We start from the raw sequence: 8,343 nt of genomic DNA on the forward strand, positions 1-8,343 counted from the left end.
GGCTTATAGCAGAGCCTTCTGGGAAATGTAGTTCCCGGCCGAGCGACCAAGGGCTCTGGCCCCGCCCCACTCTCCTTCCCACCCATTGATGCAAAAGGCGCTTTTATCTCGGTGAGTGTGTGTTTATGTGGGGCGGTGTTTGTGTCTCATTGAGGGTGCGAGAGAGCGGTGCCCAGAAACGTGGAATTATCTTGTCAGTTCGTCCATGTCTTCAGGTGGAGTCAGGTGGGCTCCGACCCGCATTCATCTTTGCGAAAAGACTCAGGCCTTTGGCCTTAGGGACCCTAGAGGTGGTGGGCGTGCACCTGGGACCCTGGAGGAGGGAGCGCTCCAGCCCAGTTTTCATGCCTCGTGGCTGCCCACCCTCAGGAGCTTGGGAAGGAGGGTCTGGGCTGTGGCGCAGCTCTGGCCCAGTGCTCTGACTTTAACACAGTGATGACGCCAATATTTATTGAGGCACCAGCCACACGCTAGGAACGTTTCCTACCTGGAAAGGGCTTAACATGTATTTTCTGGCAGAACATTCACAACAGCTCAGTGAGGTTTGGTAACTATTATTACCTTCGTTTTAGAGATGGAGAAAATTTGGCACAGCGTCCCAGGTCACACAGCCAGGAAAAGGTGGAGCCAGGCTTTGAACCCAGGTGAGTAACTCCAGAAGAAAGTTCATTAACAGCTTCCTACTGAGAGCTAGTTTGGGGTGGGGCAGAGGGGGTGCAGACTGGAAACTTTTCAGACCCCCACCTTGACTCCAGGTAGGCTTGGCCATAGGTTCTCACTTGATACCAGTGAGCTGTGCCCAGTGCAGGAACAGCGTTCAATAGCAACCCCAGGGCAGGAACCTGGGTGGGTGTGGGACTGTGTGCACCTGAATCTCACAAATCTGGTTGTGAATCTGTGAGTATAGTGGTGAGTGGCTGTTGCATTACAGGGCTGGTTAATGTGTGAGTCCTTGTGTATGCTTGAACCTGTGTATGCATTTGTGTCTCTATGGGTCTTACAGATCTGGGTGAGTTTGTTTCAATCTGTGTGTGGCAGTGTGTACATGTCTTGTGCAGGTGAATCTGTAAACCTGTGTGTGTGTGTAGCTGTTCTCTCACAATTCTGGTTTGTGTCTGGGTGGGTATCACAGGTCCGGTATGACTGTGTGTGTGTGCTGTATATGTTCCCCTGTATGTCACTCAGTGTGTTTGTGTGTACCCACAGTGCTCATCAGTGTGTGCATCTTTGTGAATCTGTGCCCCTGTGTACATACTGATGTCATGGATCTGGTTGTGTGACTGTATGTAAATCAGTACAATCCCAGGAACTCTATATATTGAGTGCTCTATCCACCCATATCTCTGCCTACCAGTCCTGAAAAGTAACAAGACAGTAGCTACAGGGATGTGTCCAGCCTAATATAAGGAAGTGGATGGGAGGGTACAGTTATTGCTCTAATATTAACTGTAGAATTCTGGAGCTGTGAAAGGCATTTAATTGAGAATAGGTAGTGTAAGACTCTCACTAGGTAAAGAGATGTCCTAGCTTACTTTCTGACTCCTTAGGGTCATCCATGTAAAATCCTGAGGGCTGATTAGCAGGGCCATGTGGAGTTCCAGAGAAATATGGGTATATATACCATTTTAAAAGTAAAAAGCTCACAATGTGTACAAATGTCAACTTAATATGTTACGTGCCTGGAACTAATATAATATTGTCTGTCAATTATACCTCAATAAAAAAAAAAGCACTTAAAATTGGAAGATTTTAAAGACCAAAACACATTAAAGACATTATTGTAATGTCTTATTACATTATTGTTTGGTGTTATAACCTAAATACCTGTTCCAAGTACTTGTACAGGTAGCTTGTATCAGACTAATCCTCTTGCCAATAATAGTTATAAACTTGCACAGAGGAATAGATCTCAAGAAGATAATGGGCTGATGATACAGAGGCCAGAGTTTCAGGGCTTTCAGAATGGTTCTAAATTGAGAGGAAAAAATCCAGGAATTTGGAGATAGCCAAATAGGGATAAGCCTCAAAATCTGCATAAAAATTCCCCTTAAATTCTTGAGTGACTCCTAAACTGCACACAACTCCAAGGATGCTTTCCCCTAAGCATCATTTGGAAGGCTAAAAAGCTGAGTGGAGAGTTCAACAGAGTTTGGTAACTCTAACCAAGGGATTTATTAAATACCTGGAGCTTTCCATTGGAATCCCAGAAGGTGCAGGCCTTAGTGTAAAGATATAGCCCAATGTTAAGGACTATGTCTTAGGACTAAGGGCAAAACTAAAATAGACCTACCTTAAGAAAGCCTAAAACCAAGATCTCACAGGATCATTGTGAACAACTTAACTGCCTGCCTGAATGAAACTCAACACTCTTTAAAGGAAGATAACAGAATCCAGAATCCTTTCACAGCATCATCCAATGGCCAATATAAAATAAATAAAAAATTACTAGACATGCAAAAAAGCAGGAAAGTATGACCCATAGTCAAGGAAAAAAAAATGTCTATGTAAAGAAACCCACAGGGGACTCAGATGAAGGAATTAACTAAGCATTTAACAAAACTATTATAATTATGTGAAAGAATTTACAAGAAAATATAGGTCAAACAAGTAAGTGGATGAAGAACCTCAGCAGAGGAACAGATTTTTAAAAAGAACCAAATTGAAAAATTCATTGATGAAAATGGGTCAGTAGAAATTATCCTAACTGAAACACAGAGAAAAACTGAAGTGGGAATAAAAAAGAAAGAAAGAAGAACAAATCATCTGAGATTTGTGGGACAGTGTGATCATGGTCCAACACAATAGCTCTTCAACTTTTTGGTCTTAGGAGCCCTTTATGCTCTTAAAATTACTGAGAACCCTAAAGGGTTTTTGCTTATGTGAGTCATATCTATCTATATTTACTGTGTTTGAAATTAAAACTGAGAAATTTTAGAAACATTTATTAATAAAATAACAATAAGCCAAATACATATTGTATTAGTTTCCCAGCACTGCTGTAGCAAAATACCATAAACTAAATGGTTTAAACAACAGAAATATATTACCTCATTGTTCTGGAGGCTAGAAATCTGAGATCAAGGTGTCAGCAGGGCTTGTTCCTTCTGAGGATTAGAAGGAAGAATCTGTTCAATGACTCTCCCATAGCTTCTGGTGGTTTGCTTCAATCTTTCTCATTTCTTGGCTTATAGAAGCATCACTCCAGTCCCTGCCTTCATCTTCACATGGCATGCTTTCTGTGTGTGTGTGTGTCTCCAAATTTCCCCTTTCCTATAAGGACACTAGTAATATTGGATTGGGGCCCAACCTAAAGACCTCATTCATTATATTTTATTTTTTAAAAAGATTTACTTACTTATTTGGGAGAGGGCGAGGGAGACAGAGAATCTCCAGCAGACTCCCCACCAAATGAGGAGCCCAACATGGGGCTCGATCCCATGACCCTGAGATCATGACTGAACTGAAATCATGAGTGGGATGCTTAACTGGCTTCATTTTAATTTGAATGCCCCTGCAAAGACCTTATCTCTAAGTAAGGTCACATTCTCACATACCAGGCATTAAGACCTCAACGTATGAATTTTGGGGAGCACACAACCCATAAAACATTTTAATATAAATGACATTTTAAAAATGGAATAAAAATCCTGTATTTTCCAAAACAAAAGTAGTGAGAAGAGTGGCATTGACATTCTTTTTTTTCAAATCTCTTTAATGTAATAGAAGACAGCTAGATCCTCATACCTGCTTCAGCATTCAATATTTTGTGATATCACACATCATATAGATTCTAGAAAACTACATTGGAGACCTATGACAGTATTCTTAAAAAAAAAATTATCCTGTGGATCTCCTAAAAGGGTCTTTAAGAATTCCAGAATCCCTATACCACATTTCACTTTGAGAATCACTGATCTGATGCATATGTAATTGGAGTCTTAGAAGGAGAGGAAAGAATGGAGCAAAAGAATTATCTGAAGAGATAGCAGCCATATTTTTCCCAAATTGAGGAAAGACATCAACCCTGAAATCCAAAAAACTTAGCGAACTCCAGAGAGGGTAAACACAGAGGAGATCACACCTAGTCAAACTACTGAAAACAAAGGATAGAAAGCAAAAATAACAACAGACAGTCCATTAGGGAAATAGTAAAAAGAATTACAGATGACTTCTCGTCAGAAACAATGGCAGCCAGGAAGACAATTCAATCTTCAGTGCTATGAAAATAAACCCCTCAATTTGACAACCAAGAGTCCTGTGTTCATGAAAACATATTTAAAAGTGAAAAGCAATACATATTGAGATATTTCAGAAAATCAAAACCTGAGAGAATTCATTAAAAGCAATATTCAGATGCCAATGAATTTCTTTGGCTGAAGGAAAATTATCTCAGATAAAAATCCAGGTCTTCAGGAAGGAATGGAGATTACTAAAGGGTAAACTTGTGAGTACATGCCAAATACTATACTTCTTAAGTTTTTTAAAATCTAGGGGGCGCCTGAGTGGCTCAGTCGGTTAAACACCTGCCTTCGGCTCAAGTCCTGATCCCAGGGTCCTGGGTACGAGTCCTGCATCGGCTCTCTGCCCAGAGGCGAGTCTGCTTCTTCCTCTCCTTTTGTGATCTCTCTTGCTTTCACTCTCTGTCAAATGAATAAATAAAATCTTTAAAAAAAAATCTATAAATTGTTTAAGGCAAAAACATAATAAAGTATTATAGGGCTTATATGAAGAAATAAAATAAATGGCAATAATAGCACAAAGGGGAGTAAATGGAATTACACTGTAATATAAGTTTGTTTTCTGTAAAGTAGTATAATATTAATTTAAGGTATTGTGATAAACTAAAAATGCATATGATAATACAATTGCTAAAAGAAAAACACACACACAAGAGGTATACTTAAAAAACCAACAAATGAGATAAAATTGAGTCCTAAAAATTACTTGATTAATCCAAAAGAAGGTATAAAAGGTGAAGCAAAGGGAACAAGGGACAAAGACATAACAAATAGAAAGTAGACATGAAGCAAGCCATTCCAATAATTAAAGTCAGTGGACTAACCACACTATCTAAAGGCAGAGGGGAGCTTGGGTGGCTCAGTCGGTGGAGCGTCCGCCTTGGGCGGCGGCAGGCAGGTGCTGCAGGCAGGCGGCAGGCGGCCGGGGCGGGCAGGGCGGCAGGAAGCGGCGGCGGCGGAGGCAGCGCCGTCGGGGGCGTCAGCAGGCGGCAGTGGCGGTAGGTGCGGCGTTAGGGGGCGGCAGTGTGCAGCAGCGGCGCCAGCGGGTGGCCGCAGAGTCAGCGGCGGCGGTGGGAGAGGCGGTAGGGGTGACATCAGCTGCGGCAGCAGCCCTGACGGAAGGGGTGGCGTCAGCGTTCCGCAGCGGCAGTAGCAGGTGGCGGCGGCGGCGGAGGCCGAGACTGCGGGCGGCAGCGGGCTGCAGGAGCAGCAGCAGCGGGGGGCGCTAGTCGCGGCCGTGGGCGGCAGTGGGGCCTGCGGCGGCAGCATCGGCAGCGAGTTCACTGTGCATCAGTGGGGGCAGCGGCGGCAGCGGCGTCCTTGGAACCCTGGCAAGCTGTGGCTCCGAGGAGAAGGTGCTCTGCAATGCGGCGTCCGCAGGGGACGGAGGGGTCAGCCCAGGACCCGGAGGCCGAGCCTGAGGTGGACTGCCAAGTCGTGCTTCCTCCCATTGGGGAGGCCAGGTGAGTTCGGCCTCGGCCCTGGGCCTGAGCCTCAGTTTCTCCATCTGTAAACTGGGGAGAACAGCAAAACCTTAGGGTTATGGTGCAGATTTAACGTAGGTAATGGGCTTCGTCTAGACTGGTTCAGAGTACAGGTTGTCATTCCTCTTATTGCACTTCCAGCTGCGTGACCTTGAGCAAGATAGGTAATCTCCGTGCCTCAGAATTCTCATTTGAGAGATGGACCTGCAAATAGTACCTATATAGGCTTGTTTTGAGGATTTAATGAATTAGTAAATGGAACCCATTTCCAGTGTCAATGTAAACCCCAGTTCCTGGCACGGGATAAGTGCAGTACCAGCATTTGGGATTAATATTGTAGAAGTATTGGTTATTGTTATCACTAGCACCGGGGAAGGGACACCAACGTGATTGTCACCCTCATGATTATCATCGTGAGTTAATTGAGGAGCTGCTCTGTGCCTGGCGCTGGCATAAGCATTCTACACAGTTTATCAGTTGTTCAATCAGTCGTTCAATCTCAGTGGGCTAGGATCCTGATAGGGCTCTGAGTCTCAGAGACACAGATAATGTTTGGAACCAGATTTCAAGCCCTTGTCTTTGTGGCTCCAAAACCTGTGCTTCCAAGCTCTCCATGATTGGGGCGTATCCGAAACCCTCATGCCTCCATGCTTGGCTCTGCACCTTACAGCTTAGAACAGGGCCTAACACAAGGAATAAGTGTTCCCTGTTTGTTACCATCATTGTCTTTATTCACTTGCAGTGCTCTCCGGGCACAGATGTAACGGCGGTGGTTAGTGATTCACATCAACAGCTGAAGGACCATCCCAACTGAGAGAAATGAGACCAATTTTATGGGCTCCTCTCCCTCTAGAATGATGGTCAAGAGACAGTGATGACTCAGAGATTACCAGTGAATTAAAGAAGTTGGCTTCCCAGCCGCAAGAGCCTGAGTAGACAGCAGCAGTGACCTTTTGTAGGAGATCAAAAGACACCTACGTGATGGAACATGCCCAGGGATTTGGAAAACTGGTAAGGCACTTTCCATACACCCTGCATTGTTCTTCTTCCTCACCTTCTTCAGTATCCCCCAGGAACTCCCTGCTTCTTCCTGTACCCCTAAGCGGGATGCGGGGCCCACTGCTCTGAGTAGAGAGGAGCCCAGCACTTTACATGCTGTTCTGTGCACGCACTCACCAGTGTACAGAGCTCTCCTTTAGCCTCTGTGAGGAACAGGAGGGCAGTTTCCCACACAGATTTTGGCAGTTCTGTGCACTTTCTGAGTCCCCTGAACAATGGTGTATGGCTTATCTGTTTAAATCCAGTTTTGTCTTGGTTTGTTTTACAAAACCTTTTCCTTAGGATAACTTGTAAGATTACTCTCTTAGCAACTTCCAAGCTTGCTATGCAGTGTTATTAACTATAGTCACCATGTTGTACGTTACATTCTGTGACTTACTTATTTTATACCTGTAAGTTTGTACCTTTTGACTCCTGACACACATTTCACACTCATCCCCCTGCCCGTCAATCACCAATCTGATCACTGTATCTTTAAGCTCAGTTTTTTTGTTTCTTAGATTCCATATAAAAGTGATGTCATAGAGTATTTGTCTTTGACTTCTTTCACTTAGCTTTGTGCCCTCAGGGTCCAACCATGTTGTTGCAAAAAAGAAAGATTTCGTTTTTTGTTATGGCTGAAGAGTATTGCAGTGTCTACATGCACCACATCTTCTTTATCAGTTCATCCCTCCATGGACACGTAGGTTGTCCTCCTATCTTAGCTGTTATAAATAATGCTGCAGTGAACATGGGGGTTCATATATCTTTTCAAATAGGTGTTTTTGTTTTCCTTGGATAAATGGCCAGAACAGAAATTGCTGGATTGTAGGGTTGTTCTAGTTTTAATGTTTTGAGGAGCCTGCATACTGTTTTCCACAGTGGATGCACCTACTTACATTCCCACGAACAGTGTACCGGGGTTTCTGTTCCCCCACATCCTTGCTAACATTTGTTATTTCTTGTCTTTTTGATACTAACCCTTCTAACCAGTGTGAGGTGGTATCCCATTGTTGTTTATATTTGCATTTCCCTGATGATTAATGATGTTGAGCATCTTTTCATGTACCTGTTGGCTCTCTGGATGTCTTCTCTGGATAATGTCCATTTGGACAATCCTTCCACTTTTTAACCACAGTTTGTTTTTTCTTGTTGTTACTGAGTTTTAGGAGTTTTTTTTATATACTGGATATTAACCTTTTATCAGATCTTTTGATCTGCAAATCTTTTCTCCCAGGCGGTAGGTTGCCTATTTATTTTGTTGGTGATTTTCTTTGCTGGGCAGGAGCTTTTGAGTTTGATGTAGATGTGCTTACTTATTTTTGCTTTTGTTGCCTTTGCTTTTGGAGTATGAGCGACAGAAATCACTACCAGGACCTATGTCGAGCAGCTTTTCCCATATGTTTTCTGCTAAGAGTTTTAGGGTTTCACGTCCTATATTCAAGTCTTGAATGCATTTGGAGTTAATTTTTGTGTATAATGTAAGATAGTGGTGCAGTTTCATTCTTTTGCATGGGGCTGTCCAGTTTTCCCAGCACCCTTGATTAAAGAGACTGTTCTTTCCTCCTTGTATTTTCTTGGCT

The 8,343-nt window shown here is 43.3% G+C and overlaps 1 long non-coding RNA gene across 2 annotated transcripts; it reads left to right on the forward strand.

Moving 5' to 3' along the window:
- Nucleotides 1-26: 26 nt before the first annotated feature.
- On the forward strand, nt 27-7,560 carry LOC116627711. 2 transcript variants are annotated; one of them, XR_004298524.1, is made up of 4 exons: nt 27-111; nt 573-644; nt 5,373-5,701; nt 6,465-7,560. It is a non-coding gene; the product is annotated as an uncharacterized LOC116627711 (long non-coding RNA). The 2 variants fall into 2 exon arrangements; XR_004298525.1 differs by having other exon boundaries at nt 5,533-5,701.
- Nucleotides 7,561-8,343: the final 783 nt, after the last annotated feature.

This window comes from Phoca vitulina, unplaced genomic scaffold (assembly GCF_004348235.1).
Source record: "Phoca vitulina isolate PV1807 unplaced genomic scaffold, GSC_HSeal_1.0 scaffold100, whole genome shotgun sequence".
NCBI lineage: Eukaryota > Metazoa > Chordata > Mammalia > Carnivora > Phocidae > Phoca > Phoca vitulina.